This window comes from Mustelus asterias, chromosome 2 (genome assembly GCF_964213995.1).
Source record: "Mustelus asterias chromosome 2, sMusAst1.hap1.1, whole genome shotgun sequence".
Classification (NCBI taxonomy): Eukaryota; Metazoa; Chordata; class Chondrichthyes; order Carcharhiniformes; family Triakidae; genus Mustelus; species Mustelus asterias.
The window spans coordinates 83835575-83862940 of NC_135802.1; positions in this window are offsets into that span (position 1 = coordinate 83835575).

Sequence of the window (27366 nt, forward strand, 5' to 3'; positions counted from 1 at the left end):
ACAGTCAGTCATCAGATGACTTGGGGATCATGAAAGTCATCATTTGTTGAGTCCACTGGGTCTCAGTCAAGTATGGATGGTGGACATGAGAAGCAGCATTTCCCACAGAGCCATGCAGGAGCAGCAGCAAAATGGTGGCGTGTGGGAGAGAGAGGAGTCATCCAGAAGAGAGTGAATGCCAGAGACTATGGGTAAAGAGGGAAGGCTTTTGACATTGGTGGGCAAATGGAGAACTTGGGAATGGAAAACAAGAACTTGCAGTTGGAGAAACAAGGAAAAAGCAAGAAAGTTCTTGAACTGAGGACCCTTAGATTGTGGCCATTTCACCACAAGTAGCGATTGAGGTACAGAGTAAAACTAAACTTTAAAGGGAATGGGATATTTACTTGAAAATAGAAATATAAAATAACTCTTTGGAGAAGGGAAATGAGGTTTCAGGGAAAAGCATCTCTACTTGGAGGACAAATGGCCTCATTCTGTGCTCTAATTTCCAAAAATCTATGAAAGCTTGATTTTAGCAAGTCCGAGCTTAGGGAATGTTTTAAAAATCTCAGTGCTGAGCTGCGTTTACGCCCTGTAAGAAGTGTGATGAGTCCCTTTTGGCACGCCAGATATTACCTTGGAATCTTGTATCCAAGTGTCAATATGGCCATTTTGTGTTTCTTCACATGGGACTAGCTGCCTTTACTCCATATAAAATCAAGCATAAAAATGTGTTTGTCAAACGTTTATCAATTCCCTCTCAGTTGATCCCTCAGATTCCTTCTCCTTTGTTTCCTCATCACCCCACTCCCATTCTCAATCCCAGGGAATTCAGCCCAGCTTTCCAAATTCACACTTGGTGGACTCACCAAATGATGACATTCTTGATCCCCAAGTCATCTGATGACTGACTCTCCAGTACGCTGCTGACTGATCTTCCTATAATCCTGGTTTACTGCGTTGGTGATCTGGTCATTCTGCTATTAAATATGGTGCATTGGGCAGCAGTTTGGGATGGCAGCAGGGATTGTGATTTTGTAACTTTTAATGAACCAACAGTGTAAACGCAGCAACCAGTCATAGAGCACCTGTAACTATGACCTTTGCACACTCCTAAAACAGCTGGCATGCCTCTTATCTTCAATAAATGTTGACAGGGCCAAGAACCCACTTGTTGAATAACTAAGAAAAATGTCTCATTGACAGTAACACAACGCTAGTTACAGCAAGCAGGCTCTGTAAGTGTTGATGTACATAATTTTAAGACATGGACATATGGGAAAGACAAAGGAGGTGTACGGAGCAATACATTCACTGATACAACCAAAACTGTTCCCTCCATTCAAGGACTTGCCAAATGCTCTGAAAAATGGTGTATAATTTAAAGAGAAACTGAGATGTAAATTTTTCTACAAAGGAGATATCTTTGCATGTGGGCTAATTATCGTGGAAAATGATATATGATCTTTGCCAAGAATGCACATTGTGAATGCAGGCAATGCCCCCATGATTTTTCTATTATTAAAACTAATGAATTGGAAACCCTGATTTCCCCAATTTGTGGATGAGGCTCATGTTATGCATGTGATTTTGTAAAATTATCCTGTTTGTGTTAACTCCAAAAAAATGCCATGACAGAAGAATTTGTTTCATTAGAAATATGAAGACCATGTTGTGGTATCATGTGCTTCTTCCCACACAGTATTGGAAGGTGGTCTCAGCTTGGAGGAGCCCAATAACAGGTACGTCTATCATTGCTGAAATACAAAAATAACTTACACTTGTTATGTCCTAAATATTTGCACAAAGGTGACCAGGAACTCTAGGGAAAAAGATTTGAGGTGGTCACTGAAGATTGATAAGGATGAACATATTCATTTTTTTGTGTAGGCAAAAGCTAAGTTTAAGTATTAGTGTCACAGGTAGGCTTACATTAACACAGCAATGAAGTTACTGTGAAATTCCCCTCGTCGCCACACTCCAGCACCTGTTCTGGTACACCGAGGGAGAATTTAGCATGGCCAATGCATCTAATCAGCACGTCTTTCAGACTGTGGAAGGAAACCAGTGTGCCCGGAGGAAACCCATGCAGACACGAGGAGAACGTGCAGACTCTGCACAGACAGTGACCCAAGCTGGGAATCGAACCCGGGTCCCTGATGCTGTGAGGCGGGGGGGGGGGGGGGGATAAGGCATATTGCAGACAGGATTCAGGCCATGGAATGACTTGCAACTTTGAGACTGCAGTCTGCCATTGCACTGCTGCTAGGCACCCATGTCACAAATAACTTTCTGTGCAATTGAACAACAATGTACGAGCAACAGTGGACAGAGTCTCAAAGTGTTGACCAAGAAATTAGAGCGCACTCAAACATGGGAGTTCAGGGTGTACAGGGAATGAATCCCACGCCTGAATGTGTAAACCAAACAGCAGCTCGCAAGGCTTGCATGTAGCGTGCTGCGAAGTGGCCCTTCTCCCCCTGAATACACATTCAGTTCAGTATAATGACTTGCGTCAAACTGTGGTCTACAGTGGTCCCTTTGAGGACCATCTGCTAGGCCGCATGTGGCCCTGGACTTCCAGCAAGAGCTACAGGGGTTTCAAACAGGTGTTGGAACTTTATTTAAATATGAACACCAACCATCACCTTATCCAGACGTGAGCTCTATTCACAAGGAGGCAGACAATACATCTCTGGCTCATAATTAGCATATGCTTCCTGTCTGCCATATTGAAGGTCAAGGGAATTCGGTGCATGGAAAATGGGCGCTGCAGAATTGTATTTTAATGCGCTGAGTCTACAGCGATGAAATGTTCTCTTACACTCTCAGGCTGCAGATCAGGGAAGATTGCTGCAACTCATTGGTCTAAAGTACTATTGACCTTTTAAAACAATTTCTGCAACATTTCTACCCTCTGTTTATTGAAGGATTGGAATGTTTAAAGTGAGGAACATTTATCCATTGACACTGTTTCCCAACATTCCATCAATCTTTACAAGCGTCAATGTTTTTTTATAAAGCTCATGAAAAAAGAGCACGTTGACTGTGATTTTAATGTCATCACCATCCCTTAATTTCATGAATTATTTCACTGAAATGTCTAAATTGTGCACTACACCTATAATAGTGTTCTGGATGACATTTTCTTTTTGTAACGATCAACTGAAATAAAATCTGGCTCATTAAGAAAGGTCAAGTGGTTCATTTCCTGTTGTTAGGATGACTAATCTGCATGATTACACCTTTTGTCTGATTGGTTGGTTTAACTTAATACCAGCAGAAAGTTAAGATTTTTTAAAAAAACATTAAGTCGCAGTTGCTGGTTGGTTAATTGGCTGTTAATATGCTCCAATTACACCTCAAATAATTTAATGGCTGGACATGTGATAATACCACTCATTATTTTGACATATCTCTAAAATTAAGCCGAAATGTGGATTGAAGATAAAGCATTTAACTTGAAATGAGCAGGAGTGCTCTAGCTGTTGGTGTTTATCATGCACCAATTTATAATGACTGCCAAAATGTTAAATTGGCTTCAAAATCAATGCTCTGTTCTACTTCCAATCTCATCTGTGTCTTGGCTTGTGTTGGCAAACACGTTGTGTCCAACTCTTGTTTGCAACTGTGCTTGACAAAGTCCAAACTTTCATTCTTGGCAGGTCCGAATGTTCAGCTCTCATCATTCACACTTGCGAGGAAGGAAAATTCACAATTTGTGATATATTGTCCCTTGAAAGAAACTTTCCTATTACTGCAAAATTGAGCTCCAATTTGCACCCCCATATGGTATGAAAATGTGTTGTGATCACTGAAAGGACCTTGCATTACAGAATGGCATGAGATCGTGTAAATGTACTTTCTCTTTAACATTTTACCTGTTTGTAATTAGGGATGAACCAACGTTTCCAGCTTTGGGTGTTGGCTCTATTTGACTAACCCAAAACTCACGCAATCTTTAATGCAACCATGTCTGTGGAGGGGATTTTCTCCAATGTTGGCAAAGGCTGGCAAGGGCGAGACCCCTACAGCTTGCCTCCTGGACTTGCAGAATCTCACTGGTTGTACTGTCTGGAGACAATACACATCTCTTTAACCTGTGCTTAATGCTCCCTCCACTCACATTGTCTATATCTTTAAGACCTGGTTGGCTGTAGAGATTTGCATTCTAATCAGTATTCTGTAACTTGATTTTGTGTCTCTGTGCCCTGTTTGAGAGCAGATTTCCACTCCATCTGACGAAGGAGCAGCGCTCCGAAAGCTAATGGTGTTTGCTACCAAATAAACCTGTTGGACTTTAACCTGGTGTTGTTAAAACTCTTACTAAGGGCGAGAAGAGCAGAGTTGAAGCTGTTGATAGCAATGGCGGCTTTCTCTGCTACATAGTGCAGAGCTTTGACAAAAAACTGGAAGTCACGGGTTCCACGACATGTATCGGTGGCACGGTGGCACAATGGTTAGCACTGCTGCCTCACAGCTCCAGGGACCCGGGTTCGGTTCCCAGCTTGGGTCACTGTCTGTGTGGAGTTTGCAGATTCTCCCCGTGTCTGTGTGGGTTTCCTCCGGGTGCTCCGTTTTCCTCCCACAGTCCAAAGATGTGCATGTTAGGTGCATTAGCCATGCTAAATTGCTCCTTAGTGTCCCGGGATGCGCAGTTAAGAGGGATTAGCGGGATAAATGTGTGGCGTTATGGGGATGGGGCCTGGTTGGGATTGTTGTCAGTGCCGACTCAATGGGGTGAATGGCCTCCTTCTGCGCTGTGGGGTTTCTATGATTTGTCTGATTTTTTTGATTTCTATCTCACTGATGGGGCGGCCTCTGATTCGATCACCCCACCGGCAACTCAGGCACTCGATAATCTGGGGCACCATTTTTAAAGACTGCCCCAGAATACAGCAAGCAAACAAGTTTACCCAAGTGCACCCACGGCAAACCCCCCGGCACCCCTCCAACCCTAGCCTGGCATTCCGCCACTACTACCCTTGCAGCAGCCTGGCACTACCTTGGCACTAACTGGGCATGATCCTCTTCCCCCATGAGCACTGCACTCACCTCCAAGCTCCCCCAGAGTACTGCTCACCAGGTGCACACTAACGGAGACCATTCGTGCTTCACGCTGTGCTACTATCACGCCACCATGGATGGAGTTTTTGATGGGGGGATTGATTCCAGCTTATGGGCCTCATGATTTTATGATAATTTATTATAATGAGCTCCCTGACACTCAATGTCAGGAAATGTGGTCCATCACTGACGGGGGGAAGAGGACAATCATGTCAGGCTTTCATGTCATTGTGAAATATGACTTTGGCCTTCTTGCGATACTTTCCCCTCCTGTCGCCAATCCTGCCCTACATGAACAGAATTGGAAAATCCCAGTGTTTTGTGATGGTCAAACACTTAGCCACAAAAGGAAGTGGTATTAATTCAACTGAAGTGTTACAGATTAAGCTGACACTTGTTACAAATACATATTGCAGCAATGGCTGAGGGACAGGGTTATTTTCAAGCCAAGCTCAAAGGGCTAGTTTGTGGAAAGATGAGGCAATGGCAGTCCATCCAGACTCATTGTATTGAGGCAGCCCTATTCATTTCAAATAGATGAGGGGTCATTTTCTAGGTATCATGCAAAGAGACAGTAACCATTTTAATTTGCAGTTATGTTGGCCAATTCCCAGTCAGGAAGATGGGTGAGAGGTTAAATAGCTAAATTTCCATATTGTTACTTGGTGGAAGACTGGAGATCTTGTAGCGCAGTGGGTAGCGTACCTGCCTCTCAGTCAGAAGCTCCGGGCTTGAGTCCTGCCCCAGGACTTGATACGTTGGACTTTAACCTGGTGTTGTTAGACTCTTTACTGTGTTTACCCCAGTCCAACGCCGGCATATCCACACCAGGACTTGATGGTCAGGAAAGATAAGTTCACCTTATGTGGCTAAACAGGTTGAGTATCATCTTGAAAATCCCTCTAACACACCCCAGTGGCAGTGGCTAAAGAGTGGGAGAGATCCCTGGTCATCCGTTTGATGCAGAGAAAGTTGGAGCCTCGTGAGATCTCCAAACTGTAACATGCTTGTAAAAATGCATGTTGCCATGGTAACCTGGACTCTCTGCGTGATCTATAACACAACCATTACATGGTGAAGGAGCAACACAAGGTGCAGGTTAAATTATAAAAGCTGGCAAAGTGAGATAATTAAGGGCTGGAGCCAGCTCATCTCAACAAGAGAGTTAAGCAGGCTCAGAGAAAGCCTTGTTTGAATTGGTGAACAGCTTAACCGAACAGCAGTGTATTACTTTGTTCACTAGCAGAGGGCAGTGTGGTGTTCTTTGTCATGAGGAATGACTGAAATGAAGTGAGATTTTCTGCAGTAGTCAGTCTACATATTTGCAAGCTGACTGTGAGAGAAAGCAGCTTAATAACTCGGCTGTCCGCAATTCACTGTTATCATATGTGCCAGTATGAGCGAGGTCCTGGTCAGAAGGACATAGTGTTGCTGTTGGGAGTAATCACTGAAACTGAATCCAGGAAACTATCCACAATACAACTGAAATTAGTAGCACCAAGTGACCTAAGCAGCCTTTAAAATAATTGAATGTGCAGAATGAATAAATCCTAACCAACCAGCACAATTGTCATTTTAGAAAATTCGGATTTTTTGTCATCCATTACACCTGAAGAGTTGCAATCTAATGGGTGGGATTTTCCAGTCGCTCGCCCCAAAACCAGAAAATCCCGCTTGGGGTCAACGGACCTTTGCATGGTCCGCCCCTCACCTGCTACAATTCCCGTCGCGGGTGGAACAGGAAAATTCACCCCAAATTTAACTCTAATCCCAAGAGTATCCATATGTGGGAATGGAAATCAGTGTTAGCCTGGTATATAGCTCCTATTCAATTTCTTCAGCCAACCACATTGAAAATAGAAATAATCTGGCATCTTTTAACATTTCTCAATTGTTAAGGCTATTCTAAAAGCTTGCATAAATACATATGTTAATGCAACATGCTGATTTCTTTATAGCTTTTCATTATTCAGATTCAAAATGCCAGTGCGAAATCAAGGTCCCCTCAATCAATAATCAAGCTATCCTTGGGCCAATCAACTCAATTAAAAGGCAAGTGATTGAATCAAGTGACAAAGCTGTCACCCAAAGTGATATGATTTGAGATTGTTTTAATTTTGCATTCATCCACCCGTTTAAAAAAAGTACTGAGATTTGGAAGTGGCGACAAAATGTGAGAAAGATCGAACCAGTGATCTCAAAAATGCAACATTATTTAAATAAAAAGATGCTGGTAGGGCGAAAGTATTGTGACAATGTGAAAAGGTGGTATGATAACAGTAATTGTTATAGTTAATAGTTATATTAAATAGCATCTACTACGTGTTCCTAAGTAACCAAAATGTAGGGTTGCACCTTGGAATTGTTCCAGAAACGTAATTTGCACTTCATCAAAATATCTACATGAAACCTGATTTGTTTTTGCTGCAATTATGTAAAATTCCTACAAAATCAAACGTAGAAGCCAGGTCTTCATCTCTCTTGTTTTGTTATAAATAATATTATGGCAACTAACACACCAACGTAACTTTAGACAAACAAGCTGCCGTACCAGGGGATAAGTGTTGCTTGCCATTTATAATCTGAATTTTAATTTCTAAAAGTTTAATTTATGGGATCTGGGTGTTGCTGGCCAGGCCAGCATTTATCGCCCATCCCTAATTGCACTTGAGATGGTGGTGGTGAGCTGCATTCTTGAACCGTTGCAGTCCAGGTGGTGTAGGAACACCCCTGGTGCTATTAAGGAGGGTGTTCCCGGATTCTATTAATATTTTAAATGACTGGGAAATATTGGAAGTTATATACCTAGCTTAATTATTCAGCCCGATATGTCTTTTCCCTGGATGCACCCCATAGTGTTGAACAAATAAACATTTTTAAGCTATCTGCAAACATCATGTAGATTTCTTCACAGGTTTAATTCTGCACGTGGTAGTTTCCCTCCATCCAACCTCAAGTGATATTTCCAACTAATCATATGGTGTAGGTGTTCAGATATGAATTTTGAACTTTCCAGTAGTAAAGCTAAATGCCTAAGGAACTTAAGCACTTACTCCTTTCACACATGTGTGCTGCCTTCCTAAATGGTCAGTTAGTTAGAGGATTTAGTCTTACAGGCCAGTAGCACATCTATCATTACCCTCGATTCCTTTTTTAAATGTTTCTTAACTTATTACCTGGAAGACCCTTTAGGCAAAATGCTGGATGAGAATGAGTTAATCCACACTTTGAACTTTCTATAACCGCAACACATTTTGTTGAGTGAAAGCTCAGTTGGTATGCAGGGTGAGCTCCCAGTGGGATTCCTGCCACTAAGAGGGAGCTTGCCACAGCAAAGGCCGACAATTCTGTTGGTGCTGAAGAGAGTGAATGAAAACAATATTTTCTTTTTACAAGGTCCATACACAGCTAAGGCTTAGGGAAAGGGAGTAGGGGCTAACATCAAACATTATGGACTGATCTCCACAATCCAAGAGGCTACTGCACCTCCCTGCTGTGGTCTTCACTAGAGTCAATGGAAGTTGTTGCAATGATGTTGGTTACAGAGTGTCTGTTCAGGAAGTCTTTGTAGTTTTCTGCATATTAACAGTAAGTGTTTATTAACTACTTGTAACCATAAATGGACGTACAATAAAGGGAGCAGACGTGGAGCAGTCTCCATCAATAGGTTTTAACACATCCCTGACCAACACCACACTGATTATGGTCCAGGTCATGTGCCTTCTTACATCACTGTACTCCATTCCGCATTAACCCTGTGTATACCAGACCCTAATACTACTGACACAACAAGGAAACAGGACATTTTTAAAGTTTATTTGTTAGTGTTACAAGTAGGCTTACATTAACACTGCAATGAAGTTACTGTGAAAAACCCCTAGTCGCCACACTCCAGCATGTGTTCAGGTACACTGAGGGAGAATTTAGCATGGCCAATGCACCTAGTCTGCACATCTTTTGGACTGTGGGAAGAAGCCGGAGCACCCGCAGGAAACCCATGCAGGCACAGGGAGAATTTGCAAACTCCACATAGACAGTGACCCAAGTCGGGAATCAAACCCGGTCCCTGGCGGTGTGAGGCAGCAGTGCTAACCTCTGTGCCACCATGCTCTATTATTATTTGCTCTAACCTGCGTCTCTCTGGGTGAAACTGTGCAGTTAATATCCATCCTAGTAGTGGGTGGGTAGGAGAATAGGGGTTGGGACAAATGCAAAGCAGTTCTCTAATTCTTTTGCCACTACTATGTTGTATTTTGGGCCAGATTATGGAAAAATTACAGCTTTCAGCAACAAGTTATTCAATTCAGTATTCAGAAAAATAAGCTAAGAGCTGATGCAGTTGCAGTGTGTTGGCTTATCAGTGATAATGCTTGGGGAGGATTTATGTGCAACCGTGTGTTTCATGATGATGGGAGGCGGCCACCATTGGCTGGATGCCACCATTGTCAATGGGGTTTCCCATTGAACGCACCCCTCGCCACCGAGAAGCCCACGGCGGGGGTGTGCTATCGGCAAGACCAGAAGATCCAACCGGCGTGAGCGGCGTAAAAGTTCTAGCCCTGTTTGCGTAACCAAGTTCGATGATGCAAATCATCACCAGCATCGACAATAATGGAAAGAACATGGAATCAACCAAGAGAAAATGTTGCGTATGAACCCAATTCTAAAAGACTGCAAAGTGTTCTCTAGCACGTTCCAAGTTTGATCATATCACTGGGAGGAGTAACGACTACAGGTCTTTCATAGTCAAAAAGAACTAACAACAGTGCAGGGGCCACATTGCCAGTTGTAGACCGAGTGGTCACGTGAGAATGTGATGTCATAGCTACAAAAGAGGCCACAAGGCGGGAGTGCGGGATTATCCCTGGGAGTGCAGGCAGAGCACAAGTGCTGTATATAGCTGTTGAGCTCAGTACTAATACCATGAGTGATTCATCATCTCCACTGCCTTCTGGAGATATTACGCACAATACACCAAGGGAAACCCAAGTTGGTTGCAACCAGATACAGAGCTAAGGAATCACTGTACTGATCTTTCATGTGACCACGGCATCACACAACCCTACCACAGCAACCGCTGCAAGACGTGCCGGATCATCGACACGGATGCCATCATCTCACGCGAGAACACCATCTACCAGGTACACGGTACATACACTTGCAACTCGGCCAACGTTGTCTACCTGTTACGCTGCAGGAAAGGATGTCCCGAGGCATGGTACATTGGGGAAACCATGCAGACGCTACGACAACAGATGAATGAACACCGCTCGACAATCACCAGGCAGGAGTGTTCCCTTCCAGTCGGGGAACACTTCAGCGGTCACAGGCATTCAGCCTCTAATCTCCGGGTAAGTGTTCTCCAAGGCGGCCTTCACAACACACGACAGCGCAGAGTCGCTGAGCAGAGACTGATAGCCAGGTTCTGCACACATGAGGACGGCCTCAACCGGGATATTGGGTTCATGTCACACTATCTGTAACCCCCACAACTTGCCTGGATGTGCAAAATCTCACCAGCTGTCCTGTCTGGAGACAATACACATCTCTTTAACCTGTGCTTAATGCTCCCTCCACTCACATTGTCTGTACCTTTAAGACTTGATTAGTTGTAAAGACTCACGTTCCAATTATTATTCATGTAAATTGAGTTTGTGTCTTTGTGCCCTGTTTGTGATCAGAACTCCCACCCACCTGATGAAGGAACAACCTGTTCCGAAAGCTAGTGGCTTTTGCTACCAAATAAACCTGTTGGACTTTAACCTGGTGTTGTTAGAGATACAGAGCTAAGGAATCACTCTACTGACCTTTCATGTACAGAGAGAAAGGGAAATTTCCAGATCTACAACATGAAATGCATTCAAGCATACCTGGCACCCCTCAGAGACTCATGACACACAATGCTTGCCAATTCAATTCCACTGAATTTTGCAACTTTGTATACACGTGACTTTCAGCATATCACGAGTAGCCCCCAATGTGCACAAACAGTTCGACGGAACAGACGGTTCGCTCAGCCAAGTATCTGGTAGAGAAATGTGCATGGGATCATACAGACTACTATGCTGTACTCAGCCTGTGAAATCGACCATGATAGGCCTTGCCCTTGCCAGCAAATGACTTTGTTCTAGGCGCACCATGACCATGATACCATCTGCTCTGGCTCTGCAGAAGCCCAAACTTAAAAAACAATGAGAATGATGCCCCCTTGCAATGCAGATTGTGAAGCAAAATGCACTATGTTTGAGATACCCACAGACTCGGCCCTCTAATACCAGGTCAAATGGTCAGGATTCAAACCGCATGTGAACGTGATCAGTTGGCAGTGGTACACAGCAATGCTCCACAACTAAACAGTTACATGGTAACCTCAGACGGTGCCCATTATGTATGTAATCACTATCACCTTCTGTGAGTAACAGAAACAGCACCGACAATAACACAGCACTTCATTCACCTGTGTATGACACCAGCCCTCTGCACCAGTGGACATGCAGACTCTTACACAGGCCAATGCAGCAAATCCTACACCTGATGAATACACAGGTGAGATGTCCTGTGTTGCTAACAGTGAGGGCACTGGCCACAGAAAGACTGCAACACCACCAAGCCGTGTAATTATGCACTCAGGGCGCCTGTGCAGGCCAAACACCAGATTCAATGACTTTATTACCACTTAGCATAGAATTGACTTTTGAATTTCGGTATTTTTTTTTCAACAGAAAAGGGATGGGGGATGGAGAAGGAGACGCGATGGGCTCTGCATTAATTGCTGTAGCTTAATCCATATCTCTATATATATGTAAATAGTTTTGCATTGTCAGTTTGTTTAATTGTATGTCTCACAATGAGCTGTACACAGTTTCGTATTGCACACACGGTTACAACTCATGCCACTGGGTGCCGCAACTAAGCGGGGAAAATGTAGACAGAGTAGTCACCTGAGAAGGCGATGACGTGGCTTCAAAAGAGATCATGGAGTTATCCCCGGGAGCACAGGCAGAGTACAAGTGTTGTACATAGCCATTGAGCTATGGTAAACTACCTTTGTTGAAAATCCTATGTGATTTAGGGAACCCACAACTCTCTATACCAAAGAGAACAAAGAACAAAGAACAGTACAGCACAGGAAACAGGCCCTTCGGCCCTCCAAGCCTGTGCCGCTCCTTGGTCCAACTAGACCAATCGTTTGTAGCCCTCCATTCCCAGGCTGCTCATGTGACTATCCAGGTAAGTCTTAAATGATGTCAGCGTGCCTGCCTCCACCACCCTACTTGGCAGCACATTCCAGGCCCCCACCACCCTCTGTGTAAAAAAGTCCCTCTGATGTCTGAGTTATACTTCGCCCCTCTCACCTTGAGCCCGTGACCCCTCGTGATCGTCACCTCCGACCTGGGAAAAAGCTTCCCACTGTTCACCCTATCTATACCCTTCATAATCTTGTATACCTCTATTAGATCTCCCCTCATTCTCCGTCTTTCCAAGGAGAACAACCCCAGTCTACCCAATCTCTCCTCATAGCTAAGACCCTCCATACCAGGCAACATCCTGGTAAACCTTCTCTGCACTCTCTCCAACGCCTCCACGTCCTTCTGGTAGTGCGGCGACCAGAACTGGACGCAGTACTCCAAATGTGGCCTAACCAGCGTTCTATACAGCTGCATCATCAGACTCCAGCTTTTATACTCTATACCCCGTCCTATAAAGGCAAGCATACCATATGCCTTCTTCACCACCTTCTCCACCTGTGTTGCCACCTTCAAGGATTTGTGGACTTGCACACCTAGGTCCCTCTGTGTTTCTATACTCCTGATGACTCTGCCATTTATTGTATAACTCCTCCCTACATTATTTCTTCCAAAATGCATCACTTCGCATTTATCCGGATTAAACTCCATCTGCCACCTCTCCGCCCAATTTTCCAGCCTATCTATATCCTGCTGTATTGCCCGACAATGCTCTTCGCTATCCGCAATTCCAGCCATCTTCGTGTCATCCGCAAACTTGCTGATTACACCAGTTACACCTTCTTCCAAATCATTTATATATATCACAAATAGCAGAGGTCCTAGTACAGAGCCCTGCGGAACACCACTGGTCACAGACCTCCAGCCGGAAAAAGACCCTTCGACCACTACCCTCTGTCTCCTATGGCCAAGCCAGTTCTCCACCCATCTAGCCACTTCTCCTTGTATCCCATGAGCCTTAACCTTCTTAACCAACCTGCCATGTGGGACTTTGTCAAATGCCTTACTGAAATCCATATAGACGACATCCACGGCCCTTCCTTCATCAACCGTTTTTGCCACTTCCTCAAAAAACTCCACCAAATTTGTAAGGCACGACCTCCCTCTTACAAAACCATGCTGTCTGTCACTAATGAGATTGTTCCGTTCTAAATGCACATACATCCTGTCTCTAAGAATCCTCTCCAACAACTTCCCTACCACGGACGTCAAGCTCACCGGCCTATAATTTCCTGGGTTATCCCTGCTACCCTTCTTAAACAACGGGACCACATTCGCTATCCTCCAATCCTCAGGGACCTCACCCATGTCCAAAGAAGCGACAAAGATTTCCGTCAGAGGCCCAGCAATTTCACCTCTCGTCTCCCTGAGCAGTCGAGGATAGATGCCATCAGGCCCTGGGGCTTTGTCAGTTTTAATGTTCCCTAAAAAACCTAACACTTCCTCTCTTGTAATGGAGATTTTCTCTAACGGGTCAACACCTCCCTCCGAGACACTCCCGGTTAACACGCCCCTCTCCTTCGTGAATACCGATGCAAAGTATTCATTTAGGATCTCCCCTATTCCCTTGGGTTCTAAGCATAATTCCCCTCCTTTGTCCCTGAGAGGTCCGATTTTCTCCCTGACAACTCTTTTGTTCCTAACGTATGAATAGAATGCCTTAGGATTCTCCTTAATCCTGCCTGCCAAGAACATCTCGTGCCCTCTTTTTGCCCTTCTAACTCCCCGTTTGAGATCTTTCCTACTCTCTCTGTATTCCTCCAGAGCTCCATCTGTTTTCAGTTGCCTGGACTTAACGTACGCCTCCCTTTTCATTTTAATCAGATCCTCAATTTCCCTGGTTATCCACGGCTCTCGAATCCTACCTTTCCTATCTTTCCTTTTTACAGGCACATGCCTATCCTGCAGCCTTATCAATAGTTCCTTAAAAGACTCCCACATGCCAGACGCGGACTTACCCTCGAACATCCTCTCCCAATCAACATCCACCAATTCCTGCCTAATCCGGCTATAGTCAGCCTTCCCCCAATTTAGCACCCTGCCCGTAGGACAGCACTCATCCTTGTCCATTACTATCCTAAAGTTAACAGAGTTGTGGTCACTATTTGCCACATGTTCCCCTACCGAAACTTTGACGACCTGACCGGGCTCATTTCCCAGAACTAGGTCCAGTATAGCCCCCTCTCTAGTCGGGCTATCTACATACTGTTCCAAAGAACCTTCCAGTACGCATTTTACAAATTCCTCCCCATCCGGTCCCCCAGCTCTAAGCACTTTCCAGTCTGTGCCAGGGAAATTAAAGTCCCCCACTACAACAACCCTATGTTTTCTGCACCTATCCAGAATCTCCTGACATATCCTTTCCTCCACTTCCCGTGGGCTGTTGGGTGGTCTGTAGTACACCCCCAGCATAGTGACTGCACCCTTCCTGTTTCTGAGTTCCACCCACAGCGACTCAGTACATGACCCCTCTAAGTTGTCTACCCTCTGCACCGCGGTAATATGCTCCTTAACTAATATCGCTACTCCCCCACCTTTTTTAGCCCCTCCTCTGTCTCGCCTAAAACACTTATACCCCGGAATATTCAGCTGCCAGTCCTGTCCTTCTTTTAACCAAGTTTCCGTCACCGCAACCACATCCAAATTCCGCACAAGCATTAAGGCCCTAAGTTCGTCTGTTTTACCCGTTACACTCCTCGCATTGAAGCAGATGCACTCCAGACCTCCAGGCCCAGTCAGGTCCTCCTCCTCCAGAGTGCTCCTCTTCTTAGCTAGCCTTGCCCTGGCCCCCAGCTCGACCCCAGCCTCAGTATTTACTGACCTCCTGTTTTGTTCCCCACCCCCCTGCCACACTAGTTTAAATCCTGCCGAAACACTCTAGCAAAATTCCCAGCCAGGATATTTGCTCCCTTCCAGTTAAGGTGTAACCCATCCTTTCTGTACAGTTGCCATCCTGACTTGAAGATTTCCCAGTTATCTATGAATTTAAAACCCTCCCTCTTGCACCAGTCCTTTAGCCACGCGTTCAACTGTAGAATCTCCCTGTTCCGAGCCTCACTTGCACTAGGCACCGGGAACAGTCCAGATATTGCTACCCTGGAGGTCTTACTTTTTAGCCTAGCACCCAACTCCCTGAATTTCTCTCGTATGACCCCCCTGCTCTTCCTACCTACATCATTTCCCCCAATGTGTACAATCACATCCGTTTGACTACCTTCCTTTTTAAATATGCTTCCTACCCTCTCGGAGACATCCAGTACCCCGGCACCAGGGAGGCAGACTACCATCCTGGATTCTCGTTCAGTCCCACAGAAGCGCCTGTCCGTGCCTCTAACCATTGCGTCCCCCACAACTATCGCTCTCCTAAACCCCTTCTTTCCCTTCTGGACCCCTGAGCCTGTCTCCGTGGAGGCGATCTGGTCCTCGTGGCTTACCCCTGGAGGGTCATCCCCCTCCACAGAATCCAAAACAAGATACCTATTTTGGAGGGGGACAACCACAGGGGATCCCTCCACAGACTGCTCACTCCCTTCCCTTCTCCCATCTGTTGCCCATTCCTTTCTTTTATGGGAGACTGCCACTGGGGTACTTTCTGGCACATCACCCTTCTGACTATTACCCCTCCTAACTGTGACCCACGTATCTTCCTTCCGAGACCCTGGTGTCACTACCTGACTATAACCAGTGAAAGTAATTGTGGCTAAGAACATTTATGCATTGGGCTCATTTTGATTGATGCAGACATTATTTTCAATGTCTTTCAGTTTACCATCCACAGTTCCATAAGCGAGGTGCTTTCGTGCAGTGAGAAGAAGGCAGGGGAACATATGACTATGAGGATTGTAGGTTTTCCCCATGGTGCAGAGTGCTATTGATTGTGCAAATGTCACTTTGCGGGCACAGCATGTCGTTTCTGAAATGGACCACAGCCAGAAAGGATTCTATTCCTTCAATATCAGCATTCCCAACTGGTATTAACCATGCACAGTGTATTCATCAGATCAATGACCGGTATCCTCACAGCAGTCGCAATACCTTCATTTGGCAATATCTGTATTTGAGCTGTCATGAGAAACTGCAGGGTGGTTATTGGGGAACAAGGACTGTCCCCTAACATAATTCATGACTCCAAAGCAAAGCTCAAGCACACATTCACATCATGTATACAGTGAAAGCCATTTTGTCACACAAAATGTAATCAAGCAGAAGATTTGCACGCTGAAACATTGCTTCCACTGCCTGGACCACTCTGAGGAGCTGCACAGTCTCTTTCTTCTTCTGAGGCAGTTCTTCAGAGCCGAGGGTGATGTGCTTCCACACTAAAAATGAGTTTTCAGGTGACTGTGGAGTCCAATGTGTAACCTACAGTCTGTGTCACAGGCGGGGTAGATGGTGGTGGGTTGCCAGGGTTGCCAGGCGCTCCTTTTACTGTCAATGCTTGGCTTCCACTTGTTCTCAGTGATGAAGCTCAGGCCAGAATTCTACCATCCCGCCCGCCATGGGAATCGGAGCGGGCGAGGGGCAGGCCATGAAAAGGTCCGTTGACCTTAGTTTCGGGACAAGTGGGGCCATAAAATCCCGCCCAAGGTCTCCAACTGCTTTCTGGATATTTTTCCTGCACTTCAGATGGTCTTGTGTCAGGGATTCCCAGGCGTCTGTGAGAATATTGCATTTTTTAAAGAAGGTTTTGATGGTGTCCTTGAAGCATTTTCTTTGCCCTTCTGGGGCTCGCATGCCATGTCAAAACTTTGAGTAGAGTGCTTGTTTTGGTGTTACATCTGCCACGTTTGCATAGAAAGGTGACATGGAAGGGGGTGGGGTGTTGAGTGCGCCTGAGGAGTGGACCAATGTATCACGGTTGGAATGATCTCTTCAAAAAGCTGAAAGGGGAGGAGAGGGGAAGACGTGTTAGTGGTGACATCATGTTAATAGTGGAGGAAATGCTTGAAAATGAGTTGTTGAATAAGACGGCTGGTGGAGTGGAAAGCGAGGACAAGAGGAGCCCTGTTGTAGCACTGGGAAGGCGGTGAAGAGGTGAGAGTAGAGGTATGGGAAATGTAGCAGACTCCATCAACCACAACAAGAGCGAATGCCCGGGTTGGGGAGAAGAGATCTCAGAAGCACCATTGTGGAGGCTTGCAACATCAGAACAGATAGGACGGAGAGCGAGGAACTGGGAGAATGGAACGGAATCCTTACAGGCTGTAGGGTGTGAGGAAGTATGATCAAAGTAGCTCTGGGAATCAGTGGGATTATAATATTTTAAAAACAGAATGACTTTTTACTATTCCTGCACACTTGTTATAGCTCACTCTCACACAAACCCTCAAGAAAAGGATCACAGACAAGGGGGTGAAGTAATATCTTTATTACTATTACCTGGAACTCATCTGTTAGAATTTGTTTTTTATTATTATAAAACACCCCAGCATACACTGCCATTGATTAACAATATGAGCATGAGAGCACTGGAAAATTGCATCTTGCAGATCACTCAGACAAAACTAATTTACAGGAGGAATCCAATTGTAAAAGCACACACTGGATGACATTCACACTCACGTTCGCATTTTTCAATGGGAAAAGAAGGTTCTCACATGAACCACCTCTGTGATTTAAATCATTTGAAAAATAAAATATGTCCTGCTGAGTACCAAAAATCCGAACCCACTGTTCAAAAGCAATGTCTTATTCGATAACCTATTAATGTAAGACGTTACGAAAAATGAATAATGGTAGTAATAAACATGCAATTTTACAGCACTGTATTGGGTGGGATGTTGTTAATATTCTATGGGGGTATTTGAATCAATAGCTGTTAGCAATCATGGCCAGGATTTTGCCCCTCCAAAAGGCATGGCTATGAAGTTTGGTGGAGGTGGGAGGAGGGGATGGAGTGGGGGGGGGGGGTCGGGGAATGCAGTGGTCCTGAAATCATATAGTTTAAAAGAAGAGGATTATAATGTGACAAAGAATAGTCGTAAGCCTGAGGATTGGGAAAGTTTTAGGAACCGGCAAAGGATGAACAAAAAATTGATAAAAAGGGAGAAAATAAAATGGGAGTAAATGAACACAGAGTATCAAAGCAGATTGTAAGAGCTTTACAAGTATATGAGAAAGGAAAAGAGTAGCTAAAGTAAATGTTGGTTCCTTAAAGGTAGAGTCGGGTAAAGTTATCACGGAGAATAAGGAAATGGCAGTGACGCTGAATTAATATTTTGTGCCTGTCTTTGCAGTAAATATAGCAGAAATTACATACCAGAAATAGAGACCAAACAAAGGGTTAATAAAAGTAAGGAAGTTAAAGTAATTAGTATCAACAAGGAACGACAATCCGAGCAACTTGAAGGACTAAAAGCTGACAAATTCTCAGAATCTAATGGTCTGTATCCTAAAGTTCTGAAAGAGGCTGCTAAGATAGAGACCAAAATCTTCGGTCCTTGTTCATGGCTGACATTTTCCAGTGCTGCTGAAAGTTAGTGGAGTTTCGGCAGAAACTCCAAGAGTGCGATTTTCCGGCCATGCTCACCCCAAGACCGGAAAATCCGGCATGGTCAGTGTCCCAGCCGTTACATCCATGTACTTATCCAAATGCTTTTCAAATGTTGCTGTTGTACCTGCCTTAACCATTATGGATGATTATCTACCTCAGTGCCATTCTCCCTTTTACTATCGCCTTGATATTTTTAATATGTAGAAATCCATTGATTTCTGTCTTGAACATACTCAATAATACAGCCTTTCCCTCTGGGGTGGAGAATTCAGATGGTTTAACGTCCTCTGAGTAAAGTCATTCCTCCATGTCTCAGTCTAGTTCCTTATCCAATGTGCCCTGGTTTAAATTGTCACCTGTGCCCACATCCTCTTTGCTACTTTTGCATTTTGCCTCTGTTTTGATGACAGATGTTTATGATTCTGTTCCTAACCTGTTATTCATCTCCTCATACCTTGTTTTTCTGCTGCAATCACGGATCTCTCCCTCCCTTCTTGAAACGTGGTGTAACATTTTCCAACTTCCAATTTCATGGGGCCATTCCTGAATCGAAGGAATTTTGGAAAAGCATAGCCATTGCGTCCACTATCTCTGGAGATATCTCTTCTAGACTCCTGAGGTGTAGGGTATCAAGTTTTGAAGATTTGTCAGATTATAGTCTGACAAAGGGAGAGTTCCTGTTAGGAAGAGAGAAAAAATGTGAAAGACCTTGTTGAGGAGGTGAAGAGAGGAAATAATTCACAGAGAGAGAGATATAGAGGAGACAGAAATACTGTTGGTAGATAATGGGAGAAAGCTGGTGAAAAAGAGAGGGAATCCTTAATTACTGAAGAGGGCCAATCAGAGAAGGAGATTGCCTGGTGACATTGTGTGATCAGTTTAAATTTTCAAGTTTAATTTATTAGTGTCACAAAGTAGGTTTACATTAACACTGCAATGGAGTTACTGTGAAAATCCCCAGTCGCCACACTGGTGTTGTTCAGGTACACTGAGGGAGAATTTAGCATGGCCAATGCATCTAACCAGCACGTCTTTCGGATTGTGGGAGGAAACCGGAGCATCCGGAGGAAACCCACATGGACACAGGGAGAACGTGCAGACTCCGCACAGATAGACGCACAACAGGAGTCGAACCTGGGTCCCTGGCGCTGTGAGGCAGCAGTGCTAACCACTGTGCCACCAGAAGTATGAAAGAAGAAAGAGGCAATTTTAATGCTGTCCTCACGGACCAATCGTTTTTCTAGTTATTTCAATCTCCTAAGAAAGCTGAGATGCTACGGGGTTATTTCTCAGTAGCTATTCTAATGCTTCCAGCAGTTAACTTCTTAGCATGTTGTCTTTGTTCTGTATGTAGCATCTCACACACAGTGAAATATGTACAAACCAGACCAGGCATAAGATGCTTCTCATGCAGCTAAAAATCTATCTGTGTAGTCATGTTTAGCGTAATTGTTTATTGCTCAGATCCACTCAGAATGTGGCACTTTTATTGCCTCTGTGACTTTTTAAGCAAAATTGCACCACTCAGGCAGTAAATGGCACCAGATGCAGTAAATGTAGAAATTTGCACGATTTGTCGCAGGTTGTCACGCCTTGCCAAATTCTTTACCAATAAATACCTTTGAGGAACCGTCACCATTGACAATTCCATCTGTAGAGATTTGCCGGATTGAAAACTGTAAAAGCTTTTGTGAAACATATGTTAAAAAAAACAGAAACACACACAAAGTACAAAGAAAAATGAAAAGCAAAAATTAGATAGGGAAAGGAGATTCAAGTGGTTGAAATTCCTCCTGTTGCTAATTTTGGGAAAAGCTGTAAAACAATGGAAAATCTGAAATTCGTGCTATCAACACAAGGAATACCCTCACAAACAATAGGGTGTAAAGGAAAGGAATCGAGGTAGCAGTGGGTAGAGAGATAGACATAGATAGACAAACATGGATACTCAAACCGGCAAGCATTTATACCACAGACAGAAACAAAATTGTTTTAAATATGAAGCCATCAATTCTAATGTTTAACATAATGTGAACACTATGCATACTGATCAATCTTCACTTCAGTGTTAATGTATTGCGTAATGTATTGTTTAAACACACATACGCACTCATTCATTTGTTTTTTGCTTACATGATAGAATTATTAAAAGTATTTAATTTTCATACAATCACAACTTATGTTATATTGTGTAATTTATTTTAGAATTCAGGACACATATTTTTATGTGCACGGTGTATTGATTAGAATTATATTTTTGTATTTTGAAAATTAAATGTAGTTCCTGACACGAAGCAATAGATCCGCAATTTAATAAGCAATATACATGCAGTGCAGCTCAAATACAAATTTAAATTACACATTGTGCTGAGAGGGAACTGCAATTGCCACAACATTTAGTTAGATTCAAAATCAGGAAGAAATCAAGACAAATCCAATCAGCCCTTGACATTGCATCCGCAGCCCTGATTGTGAATGCTGTAAGGAGCTCAATCTACTAGGGAAGATTAAGCCTGTACTCCTCAAGTCTCAGTGGAAACATGAGCTTTAATACTTAACCTTCACCTATTGGCGAAAGGCAGTACAACAGAGACTATTAAATAAAGACCAATCAATGACACGCGCATACTTATGTGACAGGTACAAGCAGTAAGAAAAGGCAAAGGCTGATTCATTCACTGTTACATTTAAAAGGGATAGATAATCATTAATATATTTCCTTGCCTGATAATTTACCAGATTACAAAAAAAATCCACAATGATGAGATCAGTGATGCATCACCAGTTCCACTTGCTGTTAATATATCTTTTACACTTACATAATCTGTAAACTCGAAGCAGGTATAAAAGCCTACGGCATTGCAAAATTTCACACTGCAGCAGTCACCAACATGACAGAGTTTTAGGGTGTCTCTACTACAAAAGTATTGCTGGTCTGAGACGGTTTCAGCTTTGCATTGATGCTAAGTGCTAATTGCGCAGCACAGATCCAGTGTTAATGTCTCACTCCAGGAAGTCACACTTTGTGCAATGTTCGGGTGGATTGGATTTTCTAATACAAAGGACTGTGGTGCTAACAGTGATCACTGTAAATCAGATAGCAGCTTTCATCAAACGCACATGCAGAGTTAGGTATAAATTATGAAGTTATTGTCCGAGATTTCCTCTCTCCCTCAGAAATTGTATCAAAAAAACTCACCGTCGAAATAGATGGAACAGTGTGAAGCTGCTGTACTTACTTGACATATGAAGAAAGTTAGGGCTTGTCCATTCCAGTGTAAGTAAACTTTTAACTTCATGATAAGTAGTAGTTGATGCCAGACCACCTGACTGGCACTGAAAATCAACTTTAAGAACTAGGTGGAATTCTCCCATCCGGCCTGCAGCCAGTTTGGTGATGGTGGGAATGAGGAACCCAACAGGAGCCAAAAATCGGAAATTTACCAGTGTAATTATCCAATGACTGGTTAATGGCGGGTCAATCTTCCTGCTGGCTCGTGGCGTGAATGCTATTTGCATTTATCTGCATTTCATTTGCATATTAAAACTGCTGCTTGTTGGAATCCATTCTTACATCACGTCAGCGTGAAACTACGGTGGTCTAAAACCCGATTGATAAAGTATGGTGTGCACAAGGCAGTCCTCAGCTCGCCACTGACTTTCTGTTGAGTGGGACAAAGCCTTTCTGCCATAGTGCTGCGCTGTTCACCATTCTACCGGGGCAGACCAGTTCCTGCCTCCATCTCCACGCTGAGCTGGCCTTCATGGACTGTATGGTGCTGCTGGATCCATGGACCCTCCTGTGTCACCGAATCAGATCAGTACAGCGCCTGGAGTTGGGTAATTCAGGACTTTCCTTCCCCCGGTGCCACACACCAGTGTCTATCTGGACTAGACAGTGTCCCTGCGGCGAGGCTCATGCAGTCACCAACACAAAGGTCCAGAGTTCAACTGAGGGTGGAGTGTGAAATGAGACTGGGGGAGGGGGGAGAGGGGGTGGGCTGATGAAGACAAGGGGGCAATGTGGAAAGAGGGCTGTGTAAGTTGAGGGGTGGAAGAAGGGCAAACACAAGATGGGTAATGTGGAAGGAGGGCTGTGCAAGGGGAGGGGGGAATGGCAAGGGCTCACAATGGAATGTAGAGGGACAAGGAGGTGGATGAAGAAAACGAGCAATGGAAGGCAGAGGGAAGACCGAGGGAAGGGAAGCTGGACTCTGACAAGGCTGCATGAAACTCAAACAAACAAGGAGGTCTAAGGGATGGCACATGTATTACTGGGGAAGTGGTGTGGTATATGAAGCTGGCATGGGGAGCATCCCTTGTAAGTTATGGTGCGGACAACTTCCAGATGGGATTGGTACATTCCACATGTGGCATTGGCGGCTCACAGCTGATGGGCTCGGGGAGAGGGTGGGAACAACAACAGGATCCAGGCCAGTTACACAGGATGGAGACTCCACTGCCCAGGAAACAACAGCAAGCCAGAGTTCTAACTTTGCACTTTTAATGGGATAGGCACAATTCAGTGGCCACACGTCAAAGTTTCCAAAGCTACATAGTGGATGGTAGGAATGCAACCCTCTTTCATTCACACACTTCTTTTGTGTACCCTTTAACCATTCAGGTCTTCAATTTATCTTTTCAGTGAGGAGACAAAGCCAATGGACCCAGTAGTCCAGTCAAATGTTCTCAGAATCCTCATTTGATGCAGGAGGTGAAGGAGGAAAAGGTATCGGCACATGTAGCTCCAGCAGGAGGCAATGTCTGGCTGACATGTAGGTGTCACACTGTGGCCCTCTGGCACCCACAGGGAGGATGAATGTTGTCCGACACCCCAGCAGCCTTCATTCAGGGTAGTCCAAGGGTATGCAGCTGCTCATAGTCCCCTGTGCCCACACCATCTCCAGAAGCACAAGGATGCTTCTGCCCCTGGGCATGAGACCCTGATGAGATCGGGCCCCTCCTGGGCTCAGGCCACCAGAGAACGTCTACTCCAATCATCACAGGCATCAGGGTGTAGGGTTCAACAGGCTGTCTCCGCCCCTGCTGCAATGTCGGGGCTGCATCGAGGTGTAGTGGTCGGGTTGTGAAAGTTAAAATGTTTTGATGTCACCTCGGGGTCACGGGTGCTCTATCACTAAATAAATTGCACTTTTTGGAATGTGACTGGGACTGAGCGGGTGGCTGGTCTCCAGAAACCCACCGAGTTCCGGAAGCCCTGGGTTGTCCTCTGCCTCCGACTGCGGCGAGCTTTCTCCAGAAAGTGACCCCAATTCTAACCTTGAACTACAGCCCACCGAGATGTGTGTCTGCACTGGGAGAGGCTGCAAGTGAGCATTGTGATGGTTCTTCCTGAGCCCCCTCATGCTCTGACTTGCTCCAGGGGCTTGGGGTGCTGTTGGGCTGGCTAGCTGCCTGAGGCCTGCTGGTACCAAAAAAAAACAGACAGTTTGAGTGAATTCAGAGTACGTTACTCTCAGTGTGGATTGCAGGATTGGGTGAAGTGATGGAGCTGAGATCAGTACAAGGTTGTTGGGAAGAGGCCAAGCTCTGTGTCACCGCAGGAGCGATCACTGTCCTCATCGGTGAGGTCTGCTGCACCTTCCTCAAACTCATTGAGGGCGAGGAAAGCACCGCATTTTCGACTGGGCTCACTTGCTTTTGCGTATGCCAGTTTGTATGGATACAAAAGAAATGGGTTGTGACCAGAGGGGATGGGGCAGAGGTTGGGTGAAATGCATGTACTCTATGTGTGGTGCCCAGAGGGAGAAAGCATGGACTATGAGCATGAAGACAGATGGTGTTATTGTGAAAGTTTTGTCGTCAGACACCAGCCACACTGAGCCCCAAGTCAATAGCTTATTGGGTCAGAGAGGTGAAGTTGGTGTGCTTCTTTGACTGGTCCCTGGGGGTACAACGCATGCCTACAGACCGGAACTCCTCACATAAGAGCCTCAAGGGCCTTGGTGGTGAAGGCAGATGAATCAGCTGCCGTTCCACCTGGTGATTTGGAGGGTAACTTGCCTGAACGTAATTAATGAGCTTCCCTGCACAGAGTCTGGCCCACCATTCTGACCAATGGGAAAAATGCTGTCCGAGCCATCCACCACCACGTTTAGCCTCATAACGGAACAATTCTGCCCATGGTGTCTCATTCCTTCAGATTTTAATATTTGCTGGGATTTTTTAAAAATTTATTTATTTAAAATTTATTTTTGCATTATCTTTCTATCTCTTTTATCCCTTTCTCTTATCCCACTCCTTCTTTCACTCCCTTTATTTCACTTTCTGTACATGATTTGGCATTGAATTAAACACCCTAATTTATACTTTGTGGATCAGACTTTGTGCTCCTTGTTAATGATTCTTCAGTTTGATTAATGAAGGAGATACACAGTTGTTGGAGCTGTTCACTCAGGCCTCAGATCCCAAAGGACATTATACTTTTTGTATAGTTCACTGACAGAAACCTCCAGTGCAAAAGCCCATATAATGATTGTTGACAAGTCCAAAGTATATCTGGTGAAGTTCAATCTCCACTGACCACAACATCCTGCCTATTATAATTATGGCAACGGTGTAATGCAAAAATGTTATTGTATAGGTGCAATCTTAGGAGCTGACAGTGCTAGCAAGTAAAACTAAAGACGAAGTCCCCAAACAGCCATAATGGGCTGTATTTTCACCACTGCGGCTGGAGTTGAGAAATTTCCTGACTGGGCAGACCCACCACAGAACAAAGAGCCTCTTTCTGTTCTATCTTCACTCAGGGGGAAGACCCCCACCCAGTGCCTGTGCCATCTTCATGCCCCTATGCCAACTCCATGTCCCCACCCATCCCCCCAATAGTCCATCATACCCTCCATGCTAACTCATGGCACTTCCATGCCATTCACCAAGTATATACAATGTACAGAACCAGTGGACCTTATGGCAATAATAACATATGTGAAACTGTCTAGAAAAAAGAGCCCATTCGTAAGTTTTTTAAAGAAAAGCTGGTGTTCCTGCAGCCCTATGAAACTGTAAATCAAATAGACCATTAAAGTATCAATAACAGAGGTTTTATGCACTTGAGGTCTCTTAATCTTGCGTAAATAAACATTGAGATATTGACGAAAAAGATTTACCGAAAAAATAAACTTATTATAATATAACCTCATATAGATGAAAATCAAACAAAGTCAACAATTCTCTGAACCTGTATAAACAAACTCACTCACATGATCCTTTTATAATAATTCTGGGCTCTCATCCAATTCTCATTGCATATACTGGGCTGTACATAGTGTATACTGGGTGAGGGGACATGGAAAGGAAATGAGCTTGTATGGTGGGGGCAAGAATTAGCATGGAGGGCATGAGTAAGAATTTTTGACCTTACCCTTCAAAAGATTCCCAAATCCAGCTATGGAGAAGCTGGCCTGACTCCACAGAAATTGTGGGAGGCTAGGAGATGCATACCCTCGCAATGGAGCTGGCAAGGTCAGGAGTTCAAGGTGTGGGCTTGCTATCCGCAACCTTATCCCACACCAGCAAAAATTGGAGGTGCCAGAAATGGGGGTGGGAATCCAGGAATTGGGTCCCACCTGTCATTTTTGAATGGCTCCAGAGTCCTTCTAACTCCGTGAACATCTATCCCATATTCCTTGAAGAAAAATATTAGGGAATTCATGACAAATTAATTGAAAAAGATCGAGCATTTGTTTAAAAATTTGTTTAGCAAATCATTTTATCAGTTTATTTCCATACAGCATGGCAGTGACAGTAATTGTGTTCCAGCTGAATTGGCTGAGATTTTTATCTTCTGTAGAATATGAGACTGTGGGGCCGGAAGTTTCCGACCATTCACGCCGGTGGGATTCTCTGGTCCTGCTGCAGTGAACGGAGATTTGGCTGAGCGTCAAAGTCTCCATCCTCGCTTGCAGCGAGGCGGGGGGGTCTACGGCTGGAAAATTCAAGCCATGAACCAGGAACAGGAATAGGCCATTCAGCCCATTGAGCCAGTCCGTACCCAAAATTCAGTTAGATTATGATTGATCTGTACGACACCTCATCAATCTATAATCATAGAACCCGACAGTGCAGAAGGAGGTTATGCGGTCCATCGAGTCTGCACCGACCACAATCCCATCCAGGTCCTACCCCATAACGCCATGCATTTACCCTTGCTAGTCCCTCTGACACTAAGGGGCAATTTCGCATTGCCAATCCACTAGCCCACATATCTTTGGACTGTGATTTCTATAATACAGGAGAGGTTTTTAAAAAAAATAATTATTATATCATGAGCATAAATGAAAATATACCTGACTCAGTTTAAATTTTAAATGAAGAAAAAGTAGATTTCTATACAATGAAGCGGTGTATTCCAGAGACAGATTCTAGATGTCCAGCGTCAAGTTTTAACAAATCATTCCAGGCAATAAATCAAAGGCTTTTCTTCCATTTTTATTCCCCTCCTATGTTTTTTTGTTCTACAGTATCGGTAATGTATTTTGAAATTCTCAATTTTATTTTTCTCTATTTGTGTTTTAACATAATGCCAGCAACATGTGATTTGCAATATATTTCCAC